The sequence below is a fragment of the Pongo abelii genome, chromosome 8, assembly GCF_028885655.2.
Source record: "Pongo abelii isolate AG06213 chromosome 8, NHGRI_mPonAbe1-v2.0_pri, whole genome shotgun sequence".
Classification (NCBI taxonomy): Eukaryota; Metazoa; Chordata; class Mammalia; order Primates; family Hominidae; genus Pongo; species Pongo abelii.
The window spans coordinates 4,056,550-4,075,223 of record NC_071993.2 but is presented as its reverse complement, the minus strand read 5'-3'; the positions used below and the strand labels follow the sequence as shown (position 1 = coordinate 4,075,223).

At 41.4% G+C, this 18,674-nt stretch overlaps 1 long non-coding RNA gene across 1 annotated transcript in view; it reads right to left on the bottom strand.

Annotated features, from left to right (window-relative positions):
* The window catches only part of LOC103891567 (uncharacterized), a 59,299-nt gene extending 46,496 nt beyond the window's left edge, over positions 1-12,803 (bottom strand). The window contains exons 1-2 of the long non-coding RNA XR_008510864.1: positions 12,366-12,803; positions 6,118-6,295 (exon numbers count right to left, since the gene is read on the bottom strand). This is a non-coding gene — a long non-coding RNA (uncharacterized LOC103891567). The remainder of the gene's footprint in view (positions 1-6,117; positions 6,296-12,365) is intronic.
* Positions 12,804-18,674: the final 5,871 nt, after the last annotated feature.

Below are 18,674 nucleotides of genomic sequence, written 5' to 3'. Positions count from 1 at the left end.
TATGAGCTGCTTAACCTATCACATGCTTGAGATACGTGACACTTTATTAAATGCTTAACAGCGGAAGCATTTTAGAAAAATATCAAGTGGAGCTAAAACATAAGAAGTAAAAGAAGAGGGTGATGAGGAGAAAGATAGAGGATGGAAAAACAAGGACGATGTGGCCACTCTGCAAGCTTTATAATATCACAGAGGAACTGGAGATAAAGCCCCATGAAGACAATGAGCAAACCATACATGATCAACCCACAATACAGACATTCTAGAGACTCTGATAAATGGATAACACAGCCTCTCTGTAGTTCTGATTATCTGGTTTCAAAGAGAACCTAATCAACTTCTCAGCAGGGAGACTACATTTTTTCAATAACAGATCATTGATATTTTTATCTAATTCAGAAAACGTTTCGAATAAGTCAGCGAAATTCTATAACACTTCAAACCTTCTCAAAGCCTACATTTTAAAAAGTTATCAATAATAGGTTTGATGATACACTTACTGCATTCTGTTAATTATGTAATAATTATATAAACTAATAAAAAAATTTCATCTATCTTATTAGGATAGGAATTTCAAATCAAACTGCATATTTTTATTTGCTAAATATAAAACTGTATATGTGTGTTATTGGGATCAGCCTTGTACAAATAGTAATTATAATGACAATTCAGTATAGAAAAATGTAACACTTAGACCTGCAAGGGCAAAATTAAAATATTTTGTTTTCAATTTATGTATTTCCTTCACAGAAAGAATTATGAAACAATCGATAAGAATGTTTTGAGTAAAGATTACATTAAGATAAAATCTATGGAGAAATAAAATTGGAATACAAGTTCAAAGAGAAAAAGGAACAATGTCCAATTTCCCGTAATTGAAGAGCTTGTTTGTATATTTCTTTTAATAGGTGGTGGTCAGTATCAAATCACTTCGTTATTGACATTCCACTGACTACATTTCGTAGAACAAGTTCATAGTTTCATTTTTATCTGTCCACAGTATCCTGAAATTTGCATCATTTGCAACTATTTCAGCATATGAAGAAAAATTTCGTATGTCCGTTAAAAACGACTGAGAGTTTGCATTTTGCAAAACAACAGGATAGAACAGTGACAAACATTTGGAGATCAATGTTCTAAAGCATCCTGAAACATCCTTTCTCCCACAAAATTACCTGAAAATTCACATACTTTTTATTCACTTCAATAGCTTTGTCACTTTTCTCAAAATAGTGATCAATGAGAAATTTGTTTTATTATATGTTTCTATGATGGACTATGTATTATTTTGTTGAATTAAGTAACAATTCATCACTGTTTTAAATGATTTTCTTTCTTGAAGCTATTATTTCTGATGAAGTTCACTTTGTATGGATTTAGAAAATCCACTCAGAGGGAATGTTTACCTTTCCTTTAATAATATGTTTTATACACGTTTTAACAGTAATCTTACAGCATTTTACAAATATGTATTTATTTATTTATTCATTCATTTATTTATTTATTTTAGAGACAGTGTCTCTATCATCCAGGCTGGAGTGCAGTGGCAAAATCTCAACTCACTGCAACTTCCTCCTCCCAGGTTCAAGCGATTCTCCTACCTCAGCCTCCAGAGTAGCTGGGATCACAGGCGTGCACCACCACACCCCACTAATTTTTGTATTTTTAGTAGAGATGAGGTGTCAACATGTTGGCCGGCCTAGTCTTGAACTCCTGACCTCAAGCGATCCACGTGCCTAGGCCTCCCAACGTGCTGGGATTATAGGAGTGAGCCACCACGCCTGGCCTGAAAATGGCATTCTTAGCATCCAGTAATCTTATAACATTTTAACAGACACACACACACATACACACACACTTAAGGACCTTTAGCTTTTAGCACATTAGAAATATATTAGGAGTTATTTTAAATATTAGTTTCATTAGACATACAAAAGAAAATAAATTAAATTACAGTAGATAATTGAAACTTGTAGTACATAGTGCGTAGATATAACCATCTGGACTCAAACTGGGAGGAGCAAAATATAATCTTAACTGATATGTTCTGTTCTGAACAGATGTTTCCAACCCCACATGGAGGATATGAATCTCTTAAAATAACACATTTCCAGGAGCAACATTAGAATTATCAGCAACACATTGCTGTTCACTAACCCTAATGAAAGTGTAAATACAGGCAGAATTTCATAAGTGCCTTCAAAATGGGAGAGGATTGTAATTTACTCTTCAGGATATTTTGCTATATGTGATAAGTGCCCAGTAAATATGTGTAAATGCAGCTGTACCCACAATTCTGTTAAGAAGTTTCCATATCCTGAAACTAAAGCAGAAGGTCATGTGTGCATGTGGGTATGTGCTAGCCATTCTAAATCAAAGGCATGTCACCCCTGCCGAAGCCCTCGCTGTCAGGAACTCTCAGCATTCCTTCTCTCGGTTGAAATCTAGGACTAACGTTTCCTCTATTCAGAAACATTCCGTTCTTTCTTGCCCATGCATAGCTAAGTGATCTTGTCCTTTAGATGAGATCCTGCATCCAGCTCCTTTGCCTGCATGTAACTGTTTCTTGCTTCCGGTGTGACGAATAACCTAGCAGTCATCTTGCCTTTAACCATCACCCAGAGTATTTAAAAGGGAAAAGTGAGGGGCATCAATAAAACAGGGGGACGTGAATGACATAGGACAAAAGTAATCATGAATAAAGACTTCCATTTGCTGCACGTGAAAGTGTCTGTTTACTCTGGACTTTGCTGGGTGCCTGTTCTCTACAGCAGGAATGACGCAAAAAGTGAAACCATAATTCCTCCCCAGAGTGACAGCATTCTGGCCTGGGGAGCCGAAGTGTGCACAGGAGTCAGTCGCCGTTTCAGGCTAACATGACTGGAGAAGCAGACATCACCTGGAGACAGGGTCTGGAAAGTGAACCCCAGACTAAGTGTACTGAAGGGTGCAAGGGTCTTGGGTGGAAAATTAGAATCCCAAATTTTTAAAAAAATAATGGGCATCTAAGGAAAAGAAAATACAGGCTCCAAGTTTTTGAATTAAAGGGGTTTTACAGCCTGCTAAGCTGACTGACTTGATTGGTCCAGAGGTCAGGTGATGTTAAGTGGCATGTCCACAGTGGAGACGCCAGACTCTCTGATAGGAACCCACTTCTTCAGATCCTTCTAACTTCCCTATGGGGTGAGGCGGGGAGTGAGGAGTTAAGATTGGGAAGCTCAGATGAAACTCTACAATCTAAAAGAGGATTCATTAAAGAATATGGGCCAAAGGGTTCAAAATCTATCACTTTCTCAAAACACAGTGATAATTTATTGCAGAAATAGGCTGAGTAAAATTAGGGTTCAAATGGAAAATCAGAGAGCATTTAGGAGAACATTAGAGGCCCAAACCAAAATGGGCTTTGTTTTGTTTTATTTTGATATGTTTTGCAATGAGCAAAGTCTCAGAAAAGGGCCCCAGCCTTGAAGTAGGGGGAGAAAGGGTCTTGGGGAGGGTTGGAGGATAGAGGGACGAGAACAGGACGGGGGCGGCAAGGACAGGCAGGGACTCTGCCCCGGGGAGAAGCTTACTCGACGCAATTCCGCACAGTGGGCCGGGGCTGCGTGTCGACCAAGTCGCCCATCGCTCAAGAATCCTTAGTGCAGTGAGCGAGCATAAGGCCTTCAAACGGCTGTCCAGGGGTCATTCCTAGTGTGCGGCCAGGCGGGTCCCAATACGAAGGAGAAGAGGGGCTCTGTCTTCCTGGAGCAGATCTTTGGAGGAGAAAGTCCGGAGATCCTTGGGCAGTGAGAACAGGTGCCCTTGTGCAAGGAGTCGTAGGCTTGGGCTGGTCCTGAGATTTGGGGACAACCCCAGGGCCACTCATCTTTCCAAGGAGGGTCCATTTGTCTGCGCCGGATCCTTAGAGCAATACTTATGTCTCAGAACCTCTTCTCAATCCATCCGGGCTCCATCTCTAAATCTGGCAGGTGGCCCTCAGCACACATCTCCCTCCTGCCCCCCAGGCCCATCCAGCTGTGAGAATTATCCTATGCTGTGTTCCAACAGAGCCCAGGACTTCGTCCTTGTCCTGAGGTCCTGGGGCAGGAGCACTGTCCTGGCTCCACCAGAAACCATCTGGTGTGGGTGGAAGGAGAGTTACTCGGTTTTCCCAGTGGCTATTACCTCCTGTATAAAGTCAGGGTGAATTTCTAAGCCCTTCACTAACTATAAGTTTTGATGCTATGACTAAGAGGATCTTTGTTTTGTTTCACTTGGTTTTTCAAAATGAGTTGTGTGTGAATTTTTTACTATGCCAGAGTCCAAGCAGAAAAGAAACCGACAGAAGGAGGATCTTCTATGACGGCTTCTTTTTAGCATTTAATGCAAATAGAGACCTTCTATGAGACTCAAGACCAGGGCTGGCCCAGCCGTGGTGCATAGTGATGCTGAAGAGAAGGAGGTGGGCTCTGAACCCCTCCAACAAAGTTTCAGGCCTGTCTCCAAAACGTACAAGGTTGTAGCTTTGGGAAAACCACTCAACCTTTTGGTACCTCAATAATTTTATCTATAAAATGTAAATAAACTGTGCATCCTACCCAGAAGGAATGTTGTAAAACCAAAATGAGGTATTGCACAGAAACAGGTAGAAAAATGTCTGGCTCATAGTAGGTTCTCCATGCCTCTTATGATTGCATGGTCAAGACCTGGAAGATGGGGGTTAACGCTGTGCCCTGAGCATATTGAGACCAGAGAGCACTCAAGCAAGGCCAGGAGCAAGAAAGCAGCATGGCGAATCCTGGGTAAGGGTGGTGGGAGATGAGTGACATTCTGATATGCTGCAGAGAGAAATAGAGGGAGTGGCTCCTCTTCTCACAAGGGTGTCCTGGCATCCCGGACTGGACTAGTCAACCCTCCACCTCACCCTCTGCCATCCCTCTGTCTGGCTATAGTAATTGGAGGAAAGGTAAGCACTTCATACAACAGAGCAGTAACAGCCCCTCTCCCCAACGTAGCTGTCCACTGCAGGGGCCACAGGGCCATGTCCCAGTGGGAAGCTGCCCTGTGATTTTCTGAAATTTCCAAATTGAAACTCAGAAGTCCTGGCCAGGCATGGTGGCTCATGCCTATAATCCCAGCACTTTGGGAGGCCAAGACGGGTGGATCACTTGAGGTCAGGAGTTCGAGGCTAGCATGGCCAACATGGTGAAATCCCTTCTCTACTAACAATTAAAAAAAAAAAAATTAGCCAGGCATCGTGGCGCATGCCTGTAGTCCCCGCTACTCAGGAGGCTGAGGCAGAATTGCTTGAACCCAGGATGTGGAGGCTGTAGTGAGCAGAGATCCAGCCTGGGTGACAGAGTGAGATTCTGTCCCAAAAAAAAAGTCCTTTAGAAGTCCAGAGATGTTGGCAGCTATGAACCAATGTAGTTTTACAGAAAATCCAACCCAGAAGTCAAAATCTGAGTAATCAGCAGCTCATTCCTGTTGGCATCTGATTGTCCCTATAGTCAGTGCCTCTCTTGACCCATTCCTTTCCTAACCCTTACACTATCTGGTTTGAGTTATATGCAACCAAAGAGACTTGACTAGCACACCTTCTTCTGGCACACTCAGCCTAATACCACCACTACTAAAACTCATAACACTGTTTCAACACTGAAATAGAAATACTTACAAAAATATTTTGCTTTGACTACCTCCATCTCTATGCACTAGGTTGCATAATATGAAACTCTATATGATAAAGCATATAAAATGTCCAAGTGACATTTCATTCCAACACAGAGCTGTCTTTTGGTCCTGATTTCGAATGCACAGTGCCAGCCAGGACGCAAACTTCGACCCCTGGGGTACTCCTCAGCACTGCCTCTTCTCACTGTCCTGATTTTAACACTTGGCTGACTGGAAACCCTTTTAAACAACGGATAAATAAGATTCCCCAAACATGTTTAGCTCAGCTTCCTAAAAGTGTAGAAATACGATTTTCTAATACTGGACATCAGATTCAAAACACAAACCAGCAAGAATAGAATCTCCCTATGGATCCCTGTTTAATTAAATCTACCAGTTTCCTGGTAGGAAAAGTCTTATGGAGCACAATTTTAGCAATTTACCTGAAATTTAGCAATTTACCTGAAGTCTCCAAGGTGGGGAAAAAGAAGTGGCAATGTTCTGACTCAAAACAGGTAGCAATCTCCCAACATGCTAAAAATCTCTCCAACTTGATTTTCTGGCCTCCTGAAAATCCTCTCTCAGATACACTGTGCAGTCCTCCAGATGAAGAAGGAATTCAGCTTGTTAACATATAAATCTTTGTGTACAAAGATGATTGGAACTAAATAATTATTTTACCCTGAACATATAAAGGTATTACAAAAAGCTGATATTTTTCTTTATGTAGGGGTTAGAGAAAGTGAAAAAAACTAAAAGCATTCAATTTTCTGTCTGACATATTAAAATGTGGATGCTTAAATTAATATGGGGTAAAAAGTAAAAGACATATGTATGTGTATATATATATGTATATATATACACACACACACACACACACACACACCTACACACACACATATATTTTTTGAGATGGAGTTTTGCTCTTGTTGCCCAGGCTGCAGTGCGATGGCACTGTCTTGGCTCACTGCAACCTCTGCCTCCTGGCTTCATGGTATTCTCCTGCCTCAGCCTCCTGAGTAGCTGGGATTACAGGCGCCCACCACCATGCTCAGCTAATTTTTGTATTTTTAGTAGAGACAGGGTTTCACCATGTTGACCAGGCTGGTCTCGAACTCCTGACCTCAGGTGATCTGCCTGCCTTTGCCTCCCAAAGTGCTTGGATGACAGGCATGAGCCACTGTGCCCGGCCAAGAGACAAAAATATTAAGGAAATAATTTACCCTTGAAAATATATCCTGACGTCGGTTTTTTCCTTTATTTTTCTAAAGAGATCAACAATGACACAGGAAACTGCTTTGACACAATCAACAAACTAGAAATTGATGTCAGTGGTATCCTTTTGAAAATGACTAAGACTAACTTACTTTCAGTGATTTTAAAATTCTTATTTCTTCTATATTTATCATAGACTATTATTCCTCGTGCCTGCCTAGTCCCTATTACTAGAATTTAATCAGCAAGCTTTCCTCCAAATTAGGCAGTATATCCCATTCATTTCCAATAGATACATAAAATCAAAATGGGTCAAATTGTTCAGCTTATTGCTTAGTTTATAATAAATACTTCTATCTGTAGGCAGCAATCACAATTTAGAAATAGAGGCACATAGTACGTAACAGCAAATAACTAAAATAAATCAAATAACCCTTCAGCTCATTTCTTGGAATAAAAGTTTAACTTGAGATCTCCTTGTGTGTAATGTCAATTGCTTGAAAATGAAGAGAAGAATATTTTTATAAAGAATAACTTACGGTTTTAAGTAAGGTATTGTTTCTATTAAAGTAGACTTTTTAAAGTTATAAAAATTAATTCAAAGATTTTGTTTCTTTTTAAGAAGGAATCTTCCTATTGCATCACTCTATCAACAAATGGAAGAAATAAACTAAAATAAATAAGGATTCCACAGTGTTTACATACAACTTAAACACAGCATATCATTGTCTGGTAAAATATTTGTAGTGCCGATCAGAGTACAGACTTGAGGATACTACTTGAAATAAACAAACGCTTATCTAAATCTCAGAGGCCTGCAAAATTAAGTTTGGGATTTCCCAGCAGCGGGGAGCAGGCTTCCTACAAGCATCTAGACTTGGATCTGCACTTGGGACCATGAATCTATGGAGCCTGGCCTGCTGGACGCAGATGTCACCAACGTCATTCTGCCTTCCTCACCATCATCAGAGGCTGCTGAGCAGTAGCGCCCTGCTTTGCACCTTCAGAGATCAGCAAATAAGGTTTGTTGTGCAGGACACAAGCTTCAGCTGGTGTTTATCGGTCGCACTAAGCCGCGTGAGATGTTCTCAGTTCCTACCACTCCTTCTGCAGTAACTATTGATGTGCAATTTCTAAAGCTCATCTTTAAAGTACACGGCATGGAGTCTGAGCTCCTTCAAACAACTTCTCCCCTTCACATTCCTCACGGCACTATTTCTAGCAGGCAGTTGACGTCTAGTCTCTGAGGTGGTCATGTAAAGCTCAAGGTCTCCGATTTCCTGTGACGGACTTCTCTTTTGATGTCCAAATCAAGACATGAACAAGCCTTTGAGGACAAGTGCATAAGGCTGGGCCCTGTCAGTTCATTCAAGTACCTCCGTTAATACTTGTTGAGCAAATGTATAATCTACCCATTAATTAGGTTCCATGCAGCTAAATCAGCAAAGGTGAGAATCTGTAGAGCTAACCTAGGCCACCCTCCTAGGAACCTGATATTTTATTGCTGACATGCAATTTTTAGTATGCTTTTGTTGCATTGGGTGCTGACTAAAACATTCATTTTTAAATAAAAATACATAAATGTTCTGACTTTTCTCAATTTGCTTCTTCAAGGCAATACAGTAGAATACTATTACTTGGATTTTTAAGTAAAATACTATAAAAGAAGAACAAGCAAAAAGAAAAACATGGTTCTCTAAAAACAAAACAATTCTATTCAGTCACCACCCCTGCTTTCATAAGGAGGCATATATGTATTTCTAGTCACCAATGTTGACATTATTAAAGGTTTTCCATTGTCATTTTCTATTTTGATAAAGAGAAATATTGTGCAATATATATCATTCAATGCAGCCAATGCTCAAGTGTCCAGCTCAATAGTCCTTCAGCTCCCTGCATAGTGGTCCCTGTAGAACTTCACATTTAAAAATTATTCTATACGTTATATCACTTCATCACCATCAGAACCTTAGGAGGCCCAAAGAATACTATGCCCCAGGGCACCTAGCAAACTGCAAAGCACTTGAATTAAATTATTTCCCCTGAAGCAACCACCGTCGCACCTATGCAATGTGATAAGCTGATCAAGGAGATTTGTGTTTCATTAAGAGTCAAGGATAAAATTGGTAATAGATTGAGAGATATATGTGTGCAGTGTGCAGTAATAATTAGGAATGAAGTAGTTAGCTTTTTGTCACTTGGATGATCAGCGATTAGCTGCTAGATGCTTTTGAAACAATAGTTTATTTGTATGTCATATATCTTGGTGAAAACAATCTCACTGGTATTATCAGTGAGCAGATCTTTCAAAAATGAAATGGGAGCCCCATCAGTGAGTTGCACACACTACCTTTTTAGGACAGAAGGGAGACATACACTTGGTGTTTTGTGCTGAGGATATTTGTGATTGCGCCAGGAGTTCAGAGCTGTAACTCATTGCCATAAAACCCCACGTTTTTTCTTACAAATAGATGGGCCAAACCAGCATGCTCATTGTTTGTAGAATACTTGTAATTGTTTACACAATCCTTGTAATTTCTTCCAGTGATGAAGGATGATGTGCCCCAGCAGAGAGAGGAGGGAGAGGCTGAACCAAGCGACTGTGAGACATCTCAGACATTCGTGTGGCAAACATGGTACCAAAGGTCTCTCACACAAGAGCTTCTGCACACACAGACACCTGCTCAGTCCTGTTCCAGGGTCAGGGTCTGGGCATTGAGACAAGAAGGAGATGGGACTGGAAGCTACAACTGTTCCCTCCCCATTCCTTCCAACTCCTGCTCTAACCACACACCCCGTGCACTGTACAGATGCAGAGATGTTATCACCACTCTGGGTGTTTGAACACTGGATCCAGAAGTGGGGATGACACTCAGGTCCCCCACCACCATCCTTGCCTTGGGCACCTTCCTCATTGAGGTCCCCATGATGAGATGAAGAAAAGCTTCAAGGGCCAACAGTGAGCAGAGATGTTGGGTTCACCCACTAACCCATCTCTCTGCCCTCCAGAGTCGGATTACAGTTCCTCGGCTGACTGCACCAGCGGCGCCAGGCTGCCACCACCCAGCAGGCTCCTCAGCCTCAGAGAACCATCCAGACCTGAGAGACCCAAAGGGCAATTCCAACAGGGAAACCTGTAGAACCAGCAATGATTTAAAAAAAAAAAAACCCTCAGGAATGCAGGCTGTTTCCTCATCCTCATTTTGGACCTGTCTTCCTTGCAAATTCCTTCCAAGAAGAGAAGACTCTTCCCACTCCAGCTGTCTCTGCTTTTCCGAGGTTACTTGGTCATTGGTGCTATTACCCACTTCAATATGCAATTAGCAGCAATGATTCCTCCAATGTGTACTTACAGAGAATGGCAAATGCTTCATGTGAATACAATAAGAAAATGCTTGTGACTTTCAGCACCTAGCATCTGCCCCTGGGGAGTGCAAATGAAGTGGTACTGTTCCCCCGATTTCAATAATTTATTACATCTTTGCTATAAAATGAATGAAGGGGAAAGTCAGTCATTATCCATTTTAAGACGTGAACAGGGACTAAAGACAGAGCTGCAGGCTGCACAAAACAAAAATGATTGGTATTGGAACCTTCGATGCTCTCAGACGTTTCACCTGAAAGTGCTCTTCCAGCGCCCAGGAGCCCACGGCAGCAGCGTGAGCCAAGTCACGCACGGCCGGCCTCCTAGGAACCTGATATTTTAAAATCACCAAGTATATTAATTAAAAGGAAATTCCATGTACAAAAGTAAAATACATATTCCCTTTTTATTCTCTCCTCAGAAGTGTCTCGTAATACAGCTTTATTCACTTCTCTTAGGGTACCTTTAAGACATGTCTCACAAGTACGGCAGGAGAGCCTCCTTTCTGTGATGCTGTTTGTCTGCAGTGCTCACGTGCAACGAGTGAGCCCATCTTTCCCAGTGAGGGCCATGGGGGCTCTTCCTGTGTTTGTGTCCCTGCACTGTAGCTGTAAATGCACTGCCATAGCCATTCCCACCTATCCCACTCCGTGTTCCTGTATCTGATTTTATTTTTGTAGCCCCTCAAAGGCTCTTGGTATGTCCCAGAGCGAGTTAACTTGCTGTTGAAAGTCTGGATGCATCTGTCGAAGCTAGCTGACCTCTTTTCTGTAACTACCCCAATGTCTCCCCATCTCCTACCTCAGGACGCACGTGTTATCTTGTGGCTAGTTCATTCAGAAAGCCTATGGAGGTGGCTGCCAGCTTAATGAATTGAATCCTAATAACCAAGGAGAGCTCAAGATTTGAAAAATTAATATATTTTCCATCATCAAGGTCTACACTGTACCAAATTGTGTTTGTCTGGTGGCTAGGATTGATATTAATGTTTGAGTAAAACAAATTAGATGAGAAAAAGAAAGTTGAAAATGATCAGCATGAAAACTGACTCACTGGAGAGATCTCAAGCCAAAGGCATCCTGAGAAGGTGTTTCTGCACTGGCCATTTCTAACTACGTAGCATGGACTGAAGTATCACGGTAGCAAGGGTGAAACTATGTTTTCAGATTAAACAAAAGAAATCCATGATAATATTGTTCCGCCCCCTTAAATATTTTGCTGCTGAAAAAAAGATTTTACCTACAATAAATCATTCAGTGAACCTTTTTTATGCAAAAGGGACAGCGAGTCTTAACCTAAAACACCTAAGTATTATTTAAATTTCTTTTATTTTTTTATTTTATTTTACTTTATTTTATTTTTTTTTGAGACGGAGTCTCGCTCTGTCCCCCAGGCTGGAGCGCAGTGGCCTGATCTCGGCTCACTGCAAGCTCCGCCTCCTGTGTTCACACCATTCTCTTGCCTCAGCTTCCCAAATAGCTGGGACCACAGGCGCCCGCCACCATGCCTGGCTAATTTTTTGTATTTTTAGTAGAGACGGGGTTTCACCGTGTTAGCCAGGATGGTCTTGATCTCCTGACCTCGTGATCCACCCGCCTCGACCTCCCAAAGTGCTGGGATTACGGGCGTGAGCCAACGTGCCTGGCCCCTATTTAAATTTCTTATGCTTCTTATAGATAAGTCAAAAAATATATCCTTGATTCTGAACTTAATAGAGCCATATGGCCAATCATAAAAAAAAATACACCTCTCTCAACATGTTTACTGAGGAGGAGCAGGTTGAGGAGCGTGGATCCAGGCTAGCCCTCCCGGGCAAGCTGGGCAGGTTCTGTTCAGGAAACATCTCTTTAAAAATAGCAGCAAGAGTTTCCCTTTTCATTTAGACATTGGTTTACCTACCCTCCACTAACAGCCTGTTAAAATACCATCCAAATGACTGACATATTTGCAAAAATCATTGCAGTTCTCAGCCTCGTGGGAGGCCTCAACTGAGAAAGCAATATGTGGCTGTCTTTGAGGTAAAGCCTTAACTAGAACCACAGACCCAACGCTGGAAGATGCCACACACCCCAGGAACAGAGGGTGGCCCTTCTAGGAAGTACCATTTCCTGCCTGTATCCTTCTCTCTCACCTGAAAGAGCCAGAACAGCCCAGGGAACAGGGGCCACCAGTCATGCAGGGAGTCTCCTACCTCATGACCTCATTACGTGCCTGTCCCCAAAGCTGAATCATTTTGCTCCCGATTCCCAGATTCTGGCCTATGTTTTCTTCATCAGGTTTATCTTGATGCCAGTCACGCAGTATTCCTTGAAAGTCAGCATCCCTCAAATTCTTGTCATTCCCAGGAGAAATGGACTGTATTTCAACAACCTCAGGCACCTTTTATTATGTGGAAGGAAGGAGAAAGCCCGGCTCATTGACACACTGCTGTGTCCTGCTTTTGTCTGGGCTGTGCGACCTTTGACACAGTACTAGAGCTGGGCTATGTGGGAGACGCCATCACCACAGCTGCCCAATGGGAATGGCACAATTCCCTGGGATGTTGGAGCCAGGCTGCCGCGGAATGTAGACTGGGACCCAGAGCTGATGTCACAACCACAGAGTTCACTATTCATTGAATGCAGGATTCTTAAGTTTCCATCAGGGTTAAGGCACTGCACAGAGACTCCGAGAATAAAACATGCACTAGAGGCATGGCTGTTCGCTGAGCCTACCCTGCAATAGAAGTGGGCAGGATTAAAATAGAAAGAAGGGCATAAATAGCAGTTTGAGGGACCAGACAGTGCACGGTGGGAGCATGCCAAAAAAACAGAAAATCGCTGGCGTTCCCTCTGCACAGGCCAATACATAGGTGCACGTGGATAGTCTACAGTCAAAATACTGGTTCCCAATTAAGTACATTCATTATTTAGGGATTTAATTAATTTAAATCGTATTAATAAATATCTGTGCAATCTTAACTTGGACAGGTCACTTAAACTCTCTGGTCTCTCTCACCTTCTCTGAATAAGGATGTTAAAATTGATGAGCATGAAATTTCCTTCTAACATTATGATTCTAAGATTCAGCAATAATAATAGAAATCAAGGTAATTATCCCTGATCTAATTATGGTGTAATTAGGAAGCAGACGATGTGCTGGTGATAATGGCGGCTGATGGTTTAGTTTCTCTGCCTGCTGAGTCTCGCGCCCCTACAACTTGCTCTCCGAAATGGATTTTGAGTTTGGAGTAGAGCACTGATTGCCAGACATTGTTATTCTGAACCCCAGTGTCTACTAAGTGGCATTCAATTAGTCACATGAAATGCTGACTCATCCATTGTCGAAGTCTTCATTCAGAAGAGAAATGTCCATTCAAGCCAGATTCAGCGAAATTCGTAATAAAAGAAGTTGTCTGGGGTTTTCCGTTCAGAATAATGGAATAGGCAGGAAACTAAGAACATGCTTTGCTTATTTCAGTCCTTTAAGAACTTTATTTTTTCATTGGAAATTGTATATATACACGTTCACTTAGCACCTATACATTTATAGATTTTGATTTCATCATGATAATTTTGGAAAATCAAGGGGTAACGGGTTTTCTCTTAAAAAAAGAAATGTAACTGTGGAAAAAAAGAGATATCTCATCTCTGAGAATCAAATTTACTTGAGGTTTTAGAGAATATATACATTTTTAATAATTAAAAAGTTATATTATTAGGTAGAATGCAAGTTCGGCAGAAATATTAGGATAAAGCAGGAGACTCTGGAAACAATCTCTTGTGGCCGACGACACTGGACCCCTTCACCGTCCCCCATAAGACGTCTGTCCAGTTTTGTCAGGAAAGCCATCGATTTGCTCATTAGAAGCTGCAGCTCAGTGTGTTGTCCTGACAGAGCTCTGCAGCTAAGATTGCAGCTCTCCCCTGTGGGCTGTCTAGTGAGCGTCCGTTCTAGTCTCGGTGGCTGCTGAGAGAGGACACGCAGAGTCCTACCTCAGTGTGCAGCTGTGCCATTCACTAGCTGTTTGCCGGCTTGAATATTTCCAGCTGTGGAGTTTGAGGCATTTGTGATAGGGCCACATTGTCATATAGAGGAAATGTTTTCCTGGATCTCTCCAGTAAAACCGCCTGAGCAATAGTCTTCTCTATCTACCAACAAAAGATTCTCCAAAGCACAGATTGTTCATTGTCCAATAATAGAGAAAAACAATTTCAAAGAATAAAAGACACTTTATGTTTTATCTTGCCGGTAGAGACTTTCCATTTTAGAAAGTGCTTTTATATTATATCATCATTACCTGAAACTTTGGCTTACTTTTATCTGCCAAAAGAAGTGCTCTTATTTTAATTAGTTCCAAACCTATAGAAATTAGTCCATTTCCCACTATATCCTCTAATAATAAAGCTATCTCAGGGTATGCTTTCCTTTTTTTTTTTTTTTTTTTTTTTGAAACAGAGTCTCATTTTGTCATCGGGGCTGGAGTGCAGTGGTGAGATCTTGGCTCACTGCAACCTTCGCCTCCTGGGTTCAAGTGATTCTCCCGCCTCAGCCTCCCGAGCAGCTGGGATTACTGGTATGTGCCACCATGCTCGGCTAATTTTTGTATTTTTAGTAGAGACAGGGTTCACCACGTTGGTCAGGCTAGTCTCAAACTCCTGGTCTCAAATAATCTGCTTTTCTTGGCTGGGATTACAAGCGTGAGCCATCTCGCCTGGCCTAGTGTATCCTTTTCTAGGGTTTATATGACAAATGTTAGAGAAGTCATGACCTCTCACCCCACTGGAATACAGCCCAGTTTAGAACACAATTAACTTTCCTATTCCTAGGCTGTAAAAAAAGAAAATCTAGTTAAATAAGAAATGTCCAGAGCCACCTTGTAAATGTCCAGATTATTCCTTTTTTTTACCACCATTTGGGTACTGAAAAATTTATGCAAGCAGCAGACTCTGTGTGACTCGAGTCCTTAAAATGCAGTCTTTTTACCGGGAAACCAGCATGTCCTCTGCTGTGAAAACAGTGTCGTTTCTCACTGTGCAACACTTAGGACGCACATTTTGTTTATGTGTGCCGTTTCACATCTTCAAATAGTAATATAGAATAGTCTATCTTCAGTTCCAGTTAAAATCATGGTCTAGGCTAGTATATTTATCTAAATTAGGGTTATTTGATTTCACTGAGGTATATAGTAAAGAGGCAGCCACAAATCACATTTAAGAGAAAGCAGAAAATTGAATGGTTGTTCCTAACGTTCACGGAAAATGACAGGGTCTTAATAGACCACCCAACTTTCCGGTCCAAAGCAGGAAGACAATTCAGTTTGTCAAACACTTGGATGCTGATGCCAATTTAAGAAACTCTCAGTGTTTTTGAGCTGTGTTAAAATTGCTCTATTTTTATGGAATTTTTGAAATTACCCCAAAGGAAACATTCTGATTATAGGTATTATTTATCTAGGCCTAGATGGAATAATAACAAATTCAAGGAATTGACAAGTTAGAAGAAGTAAAGATTTTCTTATATTTATTCCCTTTCCGATTGATCATCAGAAACCATTTTAAGTTAAGTAAATATCTAAAGATATAGCAAAAATGTAAACGGCCAACCTGTTCAGGTTTGTGACTGTGTGCTTGTCTCTAATTGTCCACTGTTAGAAAAATCTTCTTCCCATTTCTTCCTTTGCCCTTTGGGTGTTCACCAATAGGTCACTGGAGAATGAAATTAGACCAAGTCAATGTCCAGGCACCTTGTTTCCTTTGGGAATCTGGCCTTATCTGGCAAGAATCCGCACGTACACAATTTAAACCTCTGGTGCTCAGACTTGGCCTCAGTCATCCTGCCTTCAGTGGCATCAGTTCAAATCTCTCATCCTCTCTCACTGCTGAGGCCACCTGAGCTACTACCCTTTCAATATGAGCTCCATTTTCTCTCCTCACCTTCAATCAGTTCCTTCTGTGTTTGGTTTCACTCTGGGCTATTGCTTTCTTCACCTTCTCTCCCACTTAGTGGTTCTGTGGACAGTCTTCTGGGTTCCATCCTATGACTTAATTGGTCCCTGAAACTTTCCCTCTATGAAAATTGACTCAAGATGGATTAAAGATTTATATGTAAGACCTCAAGCTATAAAAATACTAGAAGAAAAGCTAGGGAAAACTCTCTTGGACATTGGTCTAGGGAAAGAATTTATGAGTAAGACCTCAAAAGCACAGGCAACGAAACCAAAAATAGATTAAAAAAACTTCTGTTCAGCAAAATAAATAATCAGCAGAGTGAACAGACAACCTACAGAATGGGAGACAATACTTATACTCTATGCATCTAATAGGGCACTAATATCCAGAATTTGCAAGGAACTCAAACAACTCAACAACAACAACAAAATAATCCCATTGAAAATTGGGCAAAGGACGTGGACAGACATTTTTTAAGAGAAGACACACAAGTGACCAAAAAGCATATGAAAAAATGCTCAACGTCATCAATTATCAGATAAATGCAAACTAAAACCACAATGAGATGTCGTATGACAACAGTCAGAATGGCTGTTATTAAAAAAAAATGAAAAGAAAATAACAGGTGTTGGTGAAGATGTGGAGAAAAGGGAGGGCTTAAGCACTATGGCAATGTGAGTTTCTACTCTGAAAGTTGCATCTCAGAGCACAGGCTCTGGTGTGAGCATATGTGCAGAGCCCCATGGTGTGCACAGACTGTATACAACCACAGCGGTAAACCAAGTGACTGTGCTAATGAGGAAGCCTGGATTGTGTTAGAATGCCATTTCCAACTTTATTTTTAAATGATTGTGAGGATTTGTGATAGTATAAATGATTGCAAGCATTTGTGATAGTAACTCTTGATGATATGTTTTCTCTTGAGATGGAAGGAGGGAAACTGGCACATTAAATTACTGTTGTCAAGTTTCCTTACTTTTCAATCACAAACGCATTTTGTTTTGTTTTGTTTTTGTTTTTGTTTTTTGAAACGGAGTTTTTGAGATGGAGCACTCCAGACTGGAGTGCAGTGGCACCATCTCAGCTCACTGCAACCTCCTCCTTCTGGGTTCAAGCGATTCTCCTGCCTCAGTCTCCCAAGTAGCTGGGCTTACAGGCACCCACCACTACACCCAGATAATTTTTGTATTTTTAGTAGAGACAAGGTTTTACCATGTTGGCCAGGCTGGTCTCGAACTCCTGACCTCAGGTGATCCACTCACCTTAGCCTCCCAAAGTGCTGGGATTACAGGCATGAGCCACTGTGCCTGGCCAATAAACCCATTCTGAAATCACCCCTGCTTGCTTTTGAATTCATGAAGGAACATCTGTCCGAAGATGGGGAGCACCACTGCAGGTCCCTAGAAGAAGGCAGCTCCAGGCAGATAAAGGGTCCCACCAAAATTAAAGGAACCAGAAATCAAACACAGTAATAATGGCAGAGGTTTTAAAAGATTATTCCTAGAAATAAATTTTCTTTTTTGAAACTGTTTCTGAAAAATTAAAAGGGAGCTCAAGAGTCTTTCAGCAACAACTCTAAAAAAAATATATATATCAGGCCTGTAATCCCAGCATGTTGGGAGGCCGAGGCAGGAGAATTGTTTGTGCCCAGGAGTTCAACACCAGCCATCTCTAAAAATTAAAAAAATAATAATTAACCGGGCATGGTAGCACATACCTGTAGTTGCAGCTTCTCAGGAGGCCAAGATGGAAAGATCGCCTGAGTCCAAGAGGTTAAGGCTACGGTGGGCCCTAATCGCACCACTGCACTCCAGCCTGGGTGACAGAGTGAGCCATGTCTCAAAAAATAAATAAATACACGAATAAATAGAAAAAAAATCTCAAATTGTTTTACTGCTCGGTAAAATTATTAGTCTTCTGATTCCCTAGTAAGCCCTTTTCCTTGAACTTTCGTCTCTCCCTGATTATTTGCATATTTTCTTTCTAAACTACATTTGGGTTTAGGAAGTGACTGCCCACATTTTTTTCAATTTGATGCTCATTACTTGCCTCATTTTAAAAGGGAAGCATGCCAGGCTCAGAAGGTGAGAGTTCCCAGGACAGGTGGTGGGTGAAACAGCTGGGGAGGGTTCTGAGATTCCGATCGCGGGCCCTTGCCTCGTACTTTTTAAAGTTCTCTTGTCTGGGCTTTTGTTGAATTAATTAAAAAAAAATTGAAATCCCAGCTACTCAGGAAGCTGAGGCAGGAGAATCGCTTGAACCCGGGAGGTGGAGGTTGCAGTGAGCTGAGATCGTGTCACTGCATTCCAGCCTGGGCAACAAGACCAAAACTCCATCTCAAAAAAAAAAATTTGAAGAGCACATTGTATTTTTTCTATTCTTAATTCCCGCTATTTTGGAACTAAAGATGGTTTAATTTCTCAGGAAATAAAATTTAGCACTTGCTTGTGGACCCATAGACAGTTGAAGAACGGGGCTTCCAATCTCTCTCCCTCTTCCAAATATACATA